A 14,447-nucleotide genomic window follows, 5' to 3' on the forward strand; every position below is an offset into this window, starting at 1 on the left:
CTGGGATTCGAACATGCCACAGCAGGCTGCACACAGATTTCAGGGATGAGTGCTTAGCTCGCTGTGCAATCTGACCGGGTAGTGGTGAGGAAACTCTGCTAACGATAGCAACATTAAAACTATTCTCCCTAGGATAGTTAAGGTCTCGTAGAGTTCAGGAGCTACATACAGATCACTACACCAACAGATGGGAAATGTTAACACCTAGGTTTTTCTATTTGGTACTGTAATAGAATGGTATCAGGAAAGTTGCAGTCCAATGCCCGCATATCAGCACACTTTATTAATGCGTATTCTTACAGAAGGAAGTTAAGTTAATCTGTTATGGAATGATAAGTGATATGGGATGGGTTGGGCTCTAACTTCGAAGATCTATTCTGGCATAATTGCACTAGTTTGTATTGCGCATGTGCACGTAAGGGAAGTCTAGAAATGAATTTTGTGAAGATGTAATTTGTATGCCCGACTGCTGGAACATTTGCATTTTCTTTGTGCTGTATGCAGGGGTACTGACACGAGTTGTGAATGTCGGAACAATCTTTTAGCAACAAGGGTCAGACTTCTTTGCTGTATATTCGCTCATTTGCACTATTGATTATAGCTTATTTGCACAGATGAGATTGTCGAATGTGTATATAGCAATGACATTTTGAAATGTCATAGTTTGCATGATGTATATGTCTATAGGGAAAGTCGTGTATATTATTATTTGTTGTGGGATCGGGTATTAATCTTGGTTTTAATAAGAAGGTTCTGTCTGTTGCATTGCTGTTATGATTGTTCTGACTGTTTTTATTACTTGCCTTTTCTCAAAATGTTTCTGTAAGGTTGGCTGGTTTCAACAACAATCACAATAAAGTAACTTTTTTTTTTTTAAAGACACTCAACTAACATGCTGCATCCCAGCCCGATGCTTAAAAAGACAGTGGCAGTGTCTGCCAGAGGTGCGGTGGTACCTGTGCCCACACAGAACCTGGAGATTTGAGTGACACGCCCAAGGCCCAATCCCAAAGGGAGTAGGCATCCTCCTAGGTCCAAGGTGATGAAAGAGCAGTGCCTCAAGCAGGGACATAAATATGTATGGAACACTTACACCCCCACATACTGCGAGTGACTTTCATGTTTACCACTGAGGTAGACTCCAAGTGTAGTGAGAGTGTACTCATGGGCTATGGTCCTTAAGCAAATAGGAGCTGATTTCATTAATTGACCCCTCTCCCTTACTACGTCCACCTCCAAGCCTTTGCCATATCTGTGTTGTAAAATGTATCCTTTTGTGTTGCAATCTACAAGTCTCCAGTTGTCTGTTGATACGTTATCTGCGACAGCTCCTTCCATGATTTGAATAACATGGATACTTTTTTTTCTTTAGTGACTGGTTGACAAAAAGCTTAGCGGGAACCTCATATCGGCACTGGTTGGGTATGGGTTTCAACAACTTAAGGAAGTAGTTCATGGTGTGCAGGCTCTCACCTTCATTTCTCCAAAACCATGAAAACCATACCTGGTATTGACATGCTTCTGTGGAGAAATTAAGAGGGATGCTTTGTGGGAAAATATGTGCAAGTCAAGTATTTTCTTTTAAATGTCTAACATGTAATCATGTAATAAGTTAATGTTTGATACACACACACACACAGACACACATTAATTATTTAGTTTATGTAACATTTAGATTTTTAAATAGACACGGCTTGAGGCTACTGCATAAATGTGCATTTAGTTAACCGAATTAACAAAGTAATAATGCTCTCCTTTTCCCAGGAGCAAACAAACAGGAAAGACCATGTGTCTCATTACAACCTTGGCGGAGGACCATGGTGCTATTAGCACCATGGTCCATGCCGCTAAGGTTGCAATTCCGCCATGGTGGATGGCGGAATTACCGCCCCATTCCAAGGTGAGTGGGGCGGTAATTCCCCATTCACCAATGGCCCCTTCCACATTCCCATTTTTGCCCCATAGGGCATAATGGGAATGGGGAAAGGCGATAATTACGGCACCGTAAATTACGGTGCCGTAATTATCGCCAAGGTCCCTTTGCGGCATGGCTTTTAACGCCTGCAAAAAGCAGGCGTTAAACAGCCATCCCGCAAAGGGAACCTTGTAATCAGGCGTTAAGGGTCGGCGCCATTTACAGCGCCGTAAACCCCTTAACGCCTGAGTCGGAATGAGGCCCCATCTCTTTTTGGAGACATTGGGCCTGATTTGCAAAAATAATTTCAATGCGACTTTCCCATTTAAAAAGCCTTAAGTCAGGGCCAATATATTTATCCAACTAGTTAACAATCACTCTGGTATCAATTTAAGCCCATATGGTACTCTCTGTTGTTTAATTCTTCATCCAGGAAAGTTTATGTAAGGATTATAACAAATAGTTAAGCTAAATGTATCTTCTTTAATGTCAAGGAATATATGTACACATATGCGTGTTCTTATGAAACCCCAAAGGTCTATAGGAGTGGTTCAGAATTCATAACAGTGTTCTATGTGTAGTTGTATTAACTTCTCAGGCACGTTTGGCTGCATGCCTTCTTATTTAATTTTTATGTGGAATGTAATACAGCGGTCTTGGCTATTTTTCCCTGGTGTAATGCATACATTCTCGCTCCCCCTTATCCTTCTTCCCTTTGCTCTTTCTACACTCCCTCTCGCTCCTTTCGCTCAGCTGACCACTTCCTTCTCACTGATCCTCGTTCCCCTTGTGCCTTCTCGCTGCTTCCAACATCTAGCCTCCCTGCACTGGAACTCCTTACCTCTCTCAATCTGCTCTATTCCTACCTTTTCCTCATTCCGCATGTCCCTTAAATCTCTCCTTCTCCATTCCCTGCCATGAAACCCCTCCCGCTTCTCGCTCCCCCTCCCCCATCCTCCCCCTCTTTCAGCATAATCATCTCCCTCCACTTCCCCCTCCACCCCATTCTCACCCTTTTACCCCTTCCATTTCCCCCCTCCTCCTCCTACCTATCACTCCCTCTTCCTCCCAGTTCTACTGCACTACTCTCCCTCTTCCCTTCTTTCTAATTGCTCTACATACTGTTTTGTTGGCCTGATTCAAAATTGTAATTTGCTTCTACTGTTACTGTTATTTTGTTATTGTTATATGTATCCTGTTGTTAAAATGTGCAGCGTTTTTGAGTAAAGCGCTATATAAACTTAATAAATACAAATACAAATACATTCGAATGCACAACCTAACAGAATACGTGAAGAAGATAAAGTCACTTTCCTCTTCATAATCAATACAAATAATTACTTGGAGACATCTGATTGGCTCACATTTCATTTACAGCGTGAGGCCAGAAGGGCTATGCCTCTTGATATGTCTGCATTTGAGATGGCACAGGGGTACTAAAGCTCATATGCGCACATCTTGGGAGGATAGCTCTGGGGCAACGTGCTCGCCTTGACAGCAAGGCCACACGGAGCAACACTGGTTCGATCCCCGGGTCCGCGCTTAGACACCTCTGGGTGTTAAGCACATTATAAATAACCTATCATCATGTATTTGTTCACATCATTGTAGTGTAGGGTATGCAGGCACTGTGTGCAATTCCAAAAGATATACGTCAAAGCACTCACTGCGGCCATTTTAGTGAGGATATCAAACCAATTATGTTCCTTCAGCTTGACTGCTTGTTCTATATTTCCTCTTCATGGGTTGTCTTGCATCTTCAATTTCAATGCCAAGGTGGGATTGTTTGAAACAATGATGAAGTCACGAACATTCTCATTTCCTGGACCTCTGTCCCAATCCCCATATATGAATCACTGTTTTTCTGGTGGTATTAATGCCAACATGTAGTAATCCACAGTTACAAGTAATACACATTCTACATTTGTTGAATGCTTGTTTGAAATCTCAATTGCAAAAACGTGTTCTCACGCATTAACAATTTAGCATCGACTGCAATGCTGGACGCCGTGCACACTTTGCGTTTTAACATCGCCCAGTAGAGATGGAAAGCCACAGTTGTACTGTTAAACTGTTTTTGATGTGTCACATTTTGAGGACAAACAAGAGATCTGATTGGCCTTGCCTGTGGTCCTGAATCAGTGACCAGTTCTTATTTATAGTTAATTGGCCCAGTTTATTTCGGGATTGATGAAAGGCTGGTGAACAGCCAATGCCATGCTTCATCCTGTTCTCTCTGGCTGTTGGTATTACTTGATTCCGATCTTGTGTACATGTCCGGCTTCCCTTCGTAGTTTTATTTTGGTTGAAGCATGCAATAAAACAATCAGTCTTTCTTTAAACTACATTTAGTCCAAACAAAAGCGTTTCTCTCCTAAAAGGGATGATTGACAAGAGCATGTTCGTCTGTGCTGTTAGACCTCTGTTTAAAGGTTGGCAGACAGAGAGAAGAAGACCCATTTCTCCAGGGTAGCTGGGTGTCCCCGATGCAGAGGTGGGGTTCCTGCCAGCTCTGCTAGCAGTAGATCAGGTGCCATTCTATGTCTGCCTTGCCTCATCTTCACCCTAGATAAAACGGTCAGCAGAGCCAAGGCTCACTTTAACAGATGGCGGATGGAGCCCAAATTTGAAAGTTGAAAAGTTACCACAGACACGAACTGGAGGCTGGAGTTTGTCACCTCCAACTCCCCTCCAAGGCCTCTGGGGAATCCAAAGGGATGTCCCCATGTTGGCAACAAATGCACTTTGCACTGCTAAGGGCTTTGTAGAGGGAAGGCAGAAAGCTACCCCTACCAACCTTATGCTATTGGTTTTTCATCATAGGCACTCGCCCTCCTGGGTGCTATTTCGACCCCCATGAAGGTTGTCAGAAACGTGGATATTTTATGTGGTAGGTGTTTTTCTTTCATCTCACAGATGGATGCAGCTGTACAATCTGCACATTTTGATCTACACACCAATGGTGTGACCTGTTGGATGGAAAAAATGCTGTATTTCAGTGCAAGCTGCGCTCTTTCCAGAGTTCCAGATGAATGTCCCTCTATCATGGTATCACAACACAATTCATTGGTTTAGCAGAGATACGTGGGCGGATGTTATCCATTGGAACAACCCAAGATCTGATGGACTTTGGGTCTGGTTAGCCCTTGATGTGAGAAAGTGTGGCAGGGCTAAAGTGGAGAGCTTAGCCATGGTCTGGATTAGTGCTGATTTGCTAATGGCTTGGTCTGTGGCAGCTGTCTCGGGGGTGGTTGTGTGTGTGGGTGTGAATAGTGTAATGTGCTAAGAGATCTTAGCAGGAAGTCTCTTAGCTGGGGGAAGGTGGTGTAAGCTTTACAAGGCAAAACATCGTGCAACCCTGCACTTGTACACCAGGCCATTTGCAGACAGGTCTCATGTCTCTAGTTCACAACAGTATGTGTAAATCCCCTCTCTCTCTCCCAATCTGTGTGACTCTGTCTCAAATAGATATATTGTATCCAATGAGGAACTAAAACAAGCATCTGTGATTTGGCAGATGAGGGAAAGGGGCTGCCTGGAAGCTAATGTTTCATACATGCATGCCATGTGTGCCAAAGAGAATGGTCACATGACCTGACCCTGCACGGTTCTATGTGATATGTTCTCTTTTAAAAGGCCTCACATCAAAAAGACTGGATTATTTTGGCCGTTTTTGTGCAACCTTCAAATGTGGAAGTACCACACTAATGGGGGTTTTATCCCGCAAGCCCCTTCGTAAGCCTTTGCCCTCCCCGCCCCCAACCCCTCCCTCTCCAGCACTGGTAGGTTTTCATAGAAATGGTCAGGTTTCACCCCTGACTCCCACTTCCCTCTCCCCTCCCCTAAAGCATTCCCACTCAATCTCCACCACAGCCACTGATACAGACACACAAACATGCAAACACACTCATGTTTACCCGCTCCCACACCCCCTCCCTACCACACCCCACAAACATTCCCCCTCGTCCCCCACAGATTAACACAAATACACACACACACACACACACACAATCCCCAAACCACTTTCCTCAGGCACCTGTCTCTTTCCTCTTCTGGCCTAGCCGCACCTGTCAGCACCTGCGTGTTCTTTTCTGCGTCCAGGGGTGAGACAGTTTAATTAAGAAAGACTGGTCGGAGCGATCTCCCAGATGTCTTCCTAAATCAGTCTTTTTTTCACCCACTGGCCTCTTGAGGAGCACTTACTTCATTGTCTGAACATGACTTCACCAGTCTGTCCGCTGCCTCTGATATGTCTGATTATATCACCTCCCTGTTATTTTGTTGGTTGGGAGACGTTGTAGGCCATGTAAAATCATGATCGACTTGCCATGTCACATGCCATGTACCTTCATCCTGACCCCAAGGTGTTGCATGCACTTGCAACACAGGGAATTGAAAGAGAGCTAGGATGAAGGTGGCTATGCCTCTGTATTGTCCTTGTTGATTTATCGGCTTCCATTACTGGGGATGGCCTCCTCCAAGGCAACCATCAGCTACCTACTGCACTGTGCATTGCAACTAGAAATACATCTGCTGTGTCTCATGGACCTGTGCTCATGCAGTCCGCAGTTACAAAGAATGGATTCTGCCATGTGCCATTTCCCTTGTTTGAATAGCATATGGGCCGCCACTTCTATGCCTCCTTTCCTTCGCACTACATTCCTGTACACTATGTCCCCACTATGAATGTGCTATCTCTGTGTGTCATCATAATTGCTCAATGCATTGTTTTGTGGTGCTCACCAGTGCTCGTTCCAATGCCTCTACTGGCTCTACTGGTATGACTTGCCTTCGTCCCTCACATCTCTTCCAACAGTGACTCTGTCCTTAAACCCACCAAAATATTGGCTCTAGGACAAGCTATTATCGGTACTGGTATTTTGTAAATCATACCTCCTGATCCGTCTAGAGCCACGTGACCTTTCCAACAGCCATGGCCACCTCTAGAAGCGTGATCCTCCCTATTGTCCTCGCTATTAGTACAGGATACCCTGATCCATACCCTTATTCCACCCACTCCCTGGGTACTGTGGTTATGTTTGATTGGTGATTGGCAAAGTCCATTCCTCTTGCACCTTTACCAACTGCAACTGTCCCAATTTCCCCTTTGGGATGCATGTTACCCTTCAAAAACCCATGTCTCTCTCTCCCTCCTCATGAAGTGTTGTTGTATCCTACCTTAAATCTCCTTCTCTGATGTTGATATCATCCTCAACGCCCTTTTTAAGGTGGCACAAATGGTCAATAGTGATGGACTCTATCAGGCTTGAATGCCTATCCATCCATTGTTCTCATCCCAGCCCACCTATTCTGAACAGGAATAGTTTCCACTATTTTGGCCAACATAAAACGGCTTTCTACTCAACCAATGTTTTGCAGATATTCAAAAATGGCACGTATGTGTTGTGTACGCAGCAGGGTGCGCTTGGGTCACATGCATGGTAGCAGCGTGCTGGCATGCATTTCTGAAGCTCTGAGGTTTGTTGTACATCCCCAAAATCCATACCCATAGTTGCTGTAATTCGTTTGTGATGTGTGGCAGGTTGCTTTCCGTCAGGGTCATAAAGTCATGGCTGGAGCCTGGAAATCTGGCACACACAAAGGTAAAAAGCCGGTCTGTGTCACCGACCATAAGCACATTCATGGAGTCTTGCTTGTGTCTGTATTGAACCACCTGATTGCTTGCCCTGGTTGGTGCAAGGGCCAGCTATGCACAATTCTCTGACTTGACCACAATGGGGAAGATCGCAATGACATAAAACTGGAATTTGATGAGGTTTATGATAACTGGGGCAAGGGTACGGTTATGGTGGCATGGATCTGTCTCGTCATAGCAAACAACAAATGTGAGAGGGCAATTTGCATATTACCCCCACCAGATTATCTGGAGCTTGTCATGGGGTCTTTCTAAATGTGGAACAATATAAAATGTGCAATGTTATACCTAAATACTTGTATGCCTCGCTCCAGACCAAGAATGGTTATAAACACACGGATTTTCTTGGGAAAAATGATGCAGTTTCTCTCTTTTCGTAACTGCATGCCTATGGCGACATATTTGCATTTAACACACAATATTTTTTGTGTTGATATCCATTCGTTAAGCACGAATAAATACAGCACAACCTGAAGCATGAGGCTCCCAACCATGCGCACCATTAAAACAATCAAACTAAGGTTTATTAAATCTTAGGTGGGATTTAACCCAGGAATTGTCATAAGAAATTTGAAAATCGAATTTGATAAAGGTAGGGATAAGATCTTCCGCAATTAATAAGGCAACTTACACTCAGAGAATTGACCGTACACCTAGTCACTGCATCACTGCAAATGTTTAGCTGGCAATAGATCGGCACCACTAAATCTGACATCTTGTATCTTTAACAAGTAGTTATGGTAACCTATGTATACTTTACTACAATTTAAGTATCACTAAGGTAACAAGTAGTTATGGTAACAAATGTATATTTGACTATAATTGAATTCTCACAAGAGTAACACATGGAAGAATGCTATCAACCGTCTCAGAAGTATTCGTGCCCTACTCATCATCATATACTATATTTATCTTACTGTGTTCTTTCCTTCCGTGTTCTCTTTTATTTTATTTTACTTTATATTATTTTATTTTTCTTATTATTTTTTCTTATTTCTCATAACCCTAATAAACCTCCCTGACCCCCCACCTAAATCTCTGTGTTTTTTTCTACATATTATGAATGAATATACAACTCATTTTTTCTTTGTAACACTGTGATCCGCACCATGCTTGTTTTATTATCACTTTTCACTATTCACAATGTGGGTAACTTCATTTTGGAATCTTAATTTGGATTATCTCTATTCATAATTTTGTTGCAAAAACTAAACTCCAGACTTGCCCAGATTTGATAAAGACACAGCAGTGTCGAAACACGTGTCATCACAAAGGGCTATGATTAAACTTTAGTTTCAACCACTAAAACAGATGGCAGTGTTTCAATATATGACCTATGGCGCAATAAATAGTGTGTAATAAACTCATGTAAACCCGTTGTCTAAAACGGAGTGGAGGAACTCTATGCCTCCGTAGCTTCCCACACTTATGCGACATTTCTTAACGGAAATAAAACACTATTATGGTCGTGGAGGTCCAGAGTTGATACCCTGAAAAGTTCCTCATCTTTGCAAACAAATGTGAGAGGATGCAGGAGATGCATGACTAAGCAATGTCATGTTATAACGAGAAATGTGATGGGTGGATGGTTTTGAATTAATCTGAGCCACTGGCACAGCTCTGGGCAACCATCCATGCCACCGTTTTTTAGCCTGTCTGCGCCATTGCAAAAGGCATCCAGCCATATGCAAATCCGTCATGTAATGCCGACAATGGGAGCAGCCCAACCTGAACGTCTAGGACAGGTTCCCTCTGCACGAAAACACAAGCAACCCCAGACATGTTTCCGTCTTGTTGGGCCTCATGCATCTTCGTTCCCTATGGCGCAGCGAGCAAGGGACCCACGTCTGGGCATATCCACTCTCACATAGGGAGACAAACTACAACCAAAAATGTGATGGGTGGAAGATTTGAATTAATCCAAACCACTGACACTGCTCTGTGCAACCTTCCACACCACCATTTGTTTCGCCTGCCTGCGCCATTGCAAAAGGGGTCCAGCCATATGGAAATCAGTTAGGTACTGCCAGGGGGACTGGGGCAGGCTGATGGGCTGCCTGCATGGGGCATGGAGGGCAGGCTGATGTGCTGCCAGGTTACGCCTGCGCTAGTGAGGGGCGCACAATTTCGCTGCAGTTTGGCTGTTTCTACTTGGCTCCGTGCACTAAGTGTTGAAGACCTTGAATCTGCTCCCTGCCATCTTAAGAGCAGTAGCTCCACCCCTCCAGGAAGAGGAAGTGTAAAAGGAAAGCTCTCTGGCCCTTGCTGTTTGGCTGTTTGCTGGGAGCTGGATGCCCAGTCCTTCCGGGATTAACGGAATACTATGAAGACCGAGGTAAGATCAAAGCTCGGTTACCTACTGCATCTCCTATGATTGCATCCACACCCCACCGTCACACAGCACAGTTCTTTTGGTCCAATCTGAATTGCACTATAAAATTGCAAAACTGAATACAGAAGTTGTCAGGCTATTGCTCATGCTGAAGGGTGCTCTGCCTAGCCCCGTGACCAAGATCATTCATCTTTGATATCCAGCAGTTGACTAACCCCCCGAAATTCAAGCCCTACATGTTTATTTGAAGGTGGGCATTACGCTTACTCAACAAAAAGCTCACATAAAGAAAGTCTCTGTTTACAACGAAATCGTATCTTTTCTGTTTCTGATGAAATCAGAAATATTATTCAGCAACCGGAGACTGCGGGCCATGTGTCTTTGATCCGGGTTCGCCACTGAAAACTGCTACAGCTGCATAAAGTCAGTATCAGACTAAAAATCGAGACTTACATGCCGCATGTTTAGCTGCAGTTATCTCGTTCTGTGAGGGGGGGCGAGGATTTATTCAAGAGCCTGAGTATCTTCTGCCCTTTGCTGCGCAGCGCCACCATGGCCAGGTGGAGCCTCGCCCCCCCCTCCATTTTTCTTGTGAAAGTGGTGAATCTATCAGCATTGGTTTGCACTCCATAAAGAGTCTAGGGCTCACTTCCAAAATGAAACGGGTAGTATACACCCTATGTTCTGAAATGCCACCTACGGGGCGGGGACAACAAATGGGCCCCAAACAAAAGCACATAGAATTTCAAAGCACCCTCCACAAGACCTTGCACACTTCATCCACTCAGGTGCCTCGGCTGTCTAAACAAAAAAAAATTGGCAATGGGAAAAACCACTCTGAAAGTAGACCTAGGCTCCTTCTGTCAAGAAAAGATTACAAAGCAGCCAACAAACGAGGAGATGATTCCCCCAACGGCTGCAAATGACATGACTGGCGCTGTCATGGATTCAACCAAAAATCCTATAAGCAAACAATCGGAATGTAATCAAACCTTGGTGAAAGAGAAAGAGCTGGCACCCACCAAGACACTAGCTATCCAATCCATTCACCTACAAGATTTTGATAACCGATCTGCCTCCCCTTGCGATGGTAATCTAGCTCTGCTGTTCAAAAAGCTGCCCAACATGTCTCTCTCAGATAGCACTGTGTTACAATGGGATTCTGTGCGCCCTGTGGGCGATCTTGACTCTGAAGAAGGCAATCGTGGTCAGGTCTCTAAGGACATTGCAGTGATCAAGCTTGAGTCTAATGAATCAGACTTCCATCCACAACAAAGCTCGGACAAACTGTCGTGCTCACCAGAGCTCTTTCGAGATATAAGTCAAGTCGCCTCAGAATTAGAGGTATCATACATTGTACCAACCCCGCGCAAAAGGGACCCTGCGGCCCAACTGTCATCAATTGAACCCTCGGCCACATTGATTCAAATAACACTAAATGCCTTAAATTTGACAATAAACACCTTGGTCAAATTATTGGACTCTCTGGAGATGAAAATTAATGTCCAAGCTTCGCAGATGGCCCTTATTATGGACTGGCAGAGAAACCATGAATCTGGTTGCACTGTCTCATAGAAAGTTGGTACAGTGGGCTCTGGCTTTGGCCAATCTACCAACATCGTCTCTACCCTGAATGTACCCTCGAAAAATGTTAAGAAATCTAAAGCATGTATGACCCCAATTGCTGTACAGGTCGATTATATCGCATCACTTCCATTGATCGATCAGATTATCACAGTAAATTCCAAGGATCCTGTGCCAGTGGGGACACTTGTTCCTACACTAACACCGATCACAGTTGAGAAACGGTATTTTACAATCTTCACTAAATATGAAACTCATACGAAAGCAGGAACCGCAAAAATGCAGACAAACCCTGTCTGTGAAAAGAAAAGAAAAAATATGGGAGCAATTAAAACCGTTACTAGCTCAGCCACCAAACAATTTTTTAAAGATATCAAATTACTGCAAACAAAAAGGTTTCTCACTAGCTGCGAGTGCGGTTGCTAAGAAATATTCTTCATTGAATATAGTCCGCATTAACAGAACAACAGATGGGAGACAGCTACACATAGCACATATGCTCCACTTGACAACCTTGTAAAGGCTGCCCATAACATGCAAGTCTCGTCCTCTGTTGCTCCTGATCTTGGCCTGAATGCAATCCCAATTCAAAAAATTTCGAAAACAACAGATAAGGAAAGTGCAGCCTTAGATGCACAACGGAAAGAAATTAGAAAAGAAGTGGATGCTTACATGGCTGGCAGAAACCTATGCCGCTTGACAAAAATTCAAACATGACCCTTAAAGATACAATCAAGTATTCAAATTTCGAAACACATATAAGACAGCTGGACACTTCTCCAGCTTCCAAAATTATCCTCTCCAATATGAACATCGCAAGAGATATGTCCTCTCAAACAACTAGAGTTGAGGATTTAAATGACGCTATTGGTCAAATGAAGTTGGGATTGCATTGTGACGGCAAGTCAGCCTGTGCTGCAACTGCTAAAATTTCTAAAGAATGCCACTACACCAAATTAAGTCCCTCGAGGGGTTATGTGACGGGCATGGCCAGGGAGGTGGATAACATATTGAAATCAATAATGCTACCTGAATCCATGCATGCTCCTGCAGTCCAAAAACCCAAAGAGGTGGATACGGGAAAAAAGACCGTCCCTCCTAGTGGCTGCCCCTTTTCCATCATAATCGGCTGTAGACAGGCCCCGTTTATACAGTATGATCTTAATCATCAGAGTATAATGGAATTATTTTCAGACGTGCCGGCCTTAGAAGATATAGGGTCAAATGACATTGACCAGGTCGAATTCCTAAATGACATAAAACAACCTTGGTGAGGTTATGGTTGAGATCAAGAGTCGTTCTTAATACCATCTGGGGAGCTAAACAACAGTTGTTCGATATGGCATTTGTTGCACTTGCCAGTCCTGCTTTTGGATATAACACAGAGTCCCCAAATTTACCCACAACTGTCTCAGGGTGCCCAACTTTGAACATGAAACCCCTTCCGAACCAAAAGATGTATGTACCAACTGCTTGTTTTTGCAATTGTGGTGTGAACAACAGTTAACTAAATACATCTACAACACAAAGGGTTCTATCACTAGTATGTTGGAACACATGTGGTTTTATGCATTTGTTAAACCATGTTAATAATGGTTTGGACAAATTTGACAGAGTGGTTTTACAAGAACCTGACTGATGTTCCCATTTGGGACAATCATGAGGTGCAGTTGGTGCCCGCATTAAGGGGGCTGAAGGGTCGACCAACTTCTGGGCTGGTGACGAGGGTTAAGGTAAACTCAAACATATCTCTGACTCCCTGGGTTACTCCAAATGCTCACATTCAGCTAACTAAAATACAAGATCACATTACTATGTATGCAATAGTCAACTTGTATTGGAACCCTAAGGCGATTTCTGTTGAACTCTTTTTTCATTATTTAAATGATGTTTTCAACCAAATAGTACTCTCGCCTGATGTGTCACACATAATAGTTGCTGGGGATCTGAATTTGCATTGTCTAGACCCTGCTTCTCCCCAAAACCAGGCCAGAATGTCCCAATGGAAACATTTCATAATGTCCTGCAGTTTACACATGCCGAATGGAGCATGTATGGACGACATTCCACCCAAACACAAGTGGAAAAGTGGCAAATCGAGGACCATCATCGATTTTATATATGTCGATGCCAAATTGTGTTTTCAAATAATCGAGTTTTAAGTAGTATCTACTACGCAGACTGACCACAATATGCTCAAGTTCACATGTTAAGTAGGTAATAGCAAGAGCCCTCTGCAGCAGTTGCAAGGCAAGGGAATTATGGAAATAATTAATGCTCTCAACCGCATAAGATGGTCAGAACACACGCTGGCACAGTTCAACTCTGCTTTAGAGACAGCCTTTTGCCAACCCGAACATAATCTTAATGGACATATCACAAATTATTATGACCTGATGTTATTGTTTTGCAACCAAAGATCTGTAAACCCACATAAATTGAAGCCACTGCATTCCTTCAACCCCCAAATTCAAAGCAGGAAGGCCAGTTTTCATGCAAATAAAAGGGAAGCAATGAAACTTCCCATAAACTTAAGGGCAAGTGCTCTAGTAAAAATTCAAACTAAGCACAGCAATTGGATGAGGGCACATAAAGCTCTCATGTACCAGCAAGATGGGGAGAAGATGTTGGAACTAATTCAAACCAAAAATACAGCTCGCACATGGGCGACACTAAGCCAGGCAGGTGTAACCTCCCAAGTTAGTGTACAAGTAAATGGAGTCTCAGAAAGTGGGTAACACACTTTAAACAATTGTATGCCAAACCAAGTGGCTTAGCTTCATTTTTGGAAGCTGCAAAGCCTCAGTTGTTTAATTTAAATTTTGATAAAGATGATATTCTCAACTTTATACATAAGGTGAGCAAATCCAGAGCACCGGGCCCTGATGGTCTTTCAAACTTTCTATTGAAACAACAGCCGGAGCACTGAACAGCTATTTTGTGTAAGATCTTCACCTATA

This window comes from Ambystoma mexicanum, chromosome 5q (assembly GCF_040938575.1).
Source record: "Ambystoma mexicanum isolate Mex_15411 chromosome 5q, UKY_AmexF1_1, whole genome shotgun sequence".
Lineage (NCBI taxonomy): Eukaryota > Metazoa > Chordata > Amphibia > Caudata > Ambystomatidae > Ambystoma > Ambystoma mexicanum.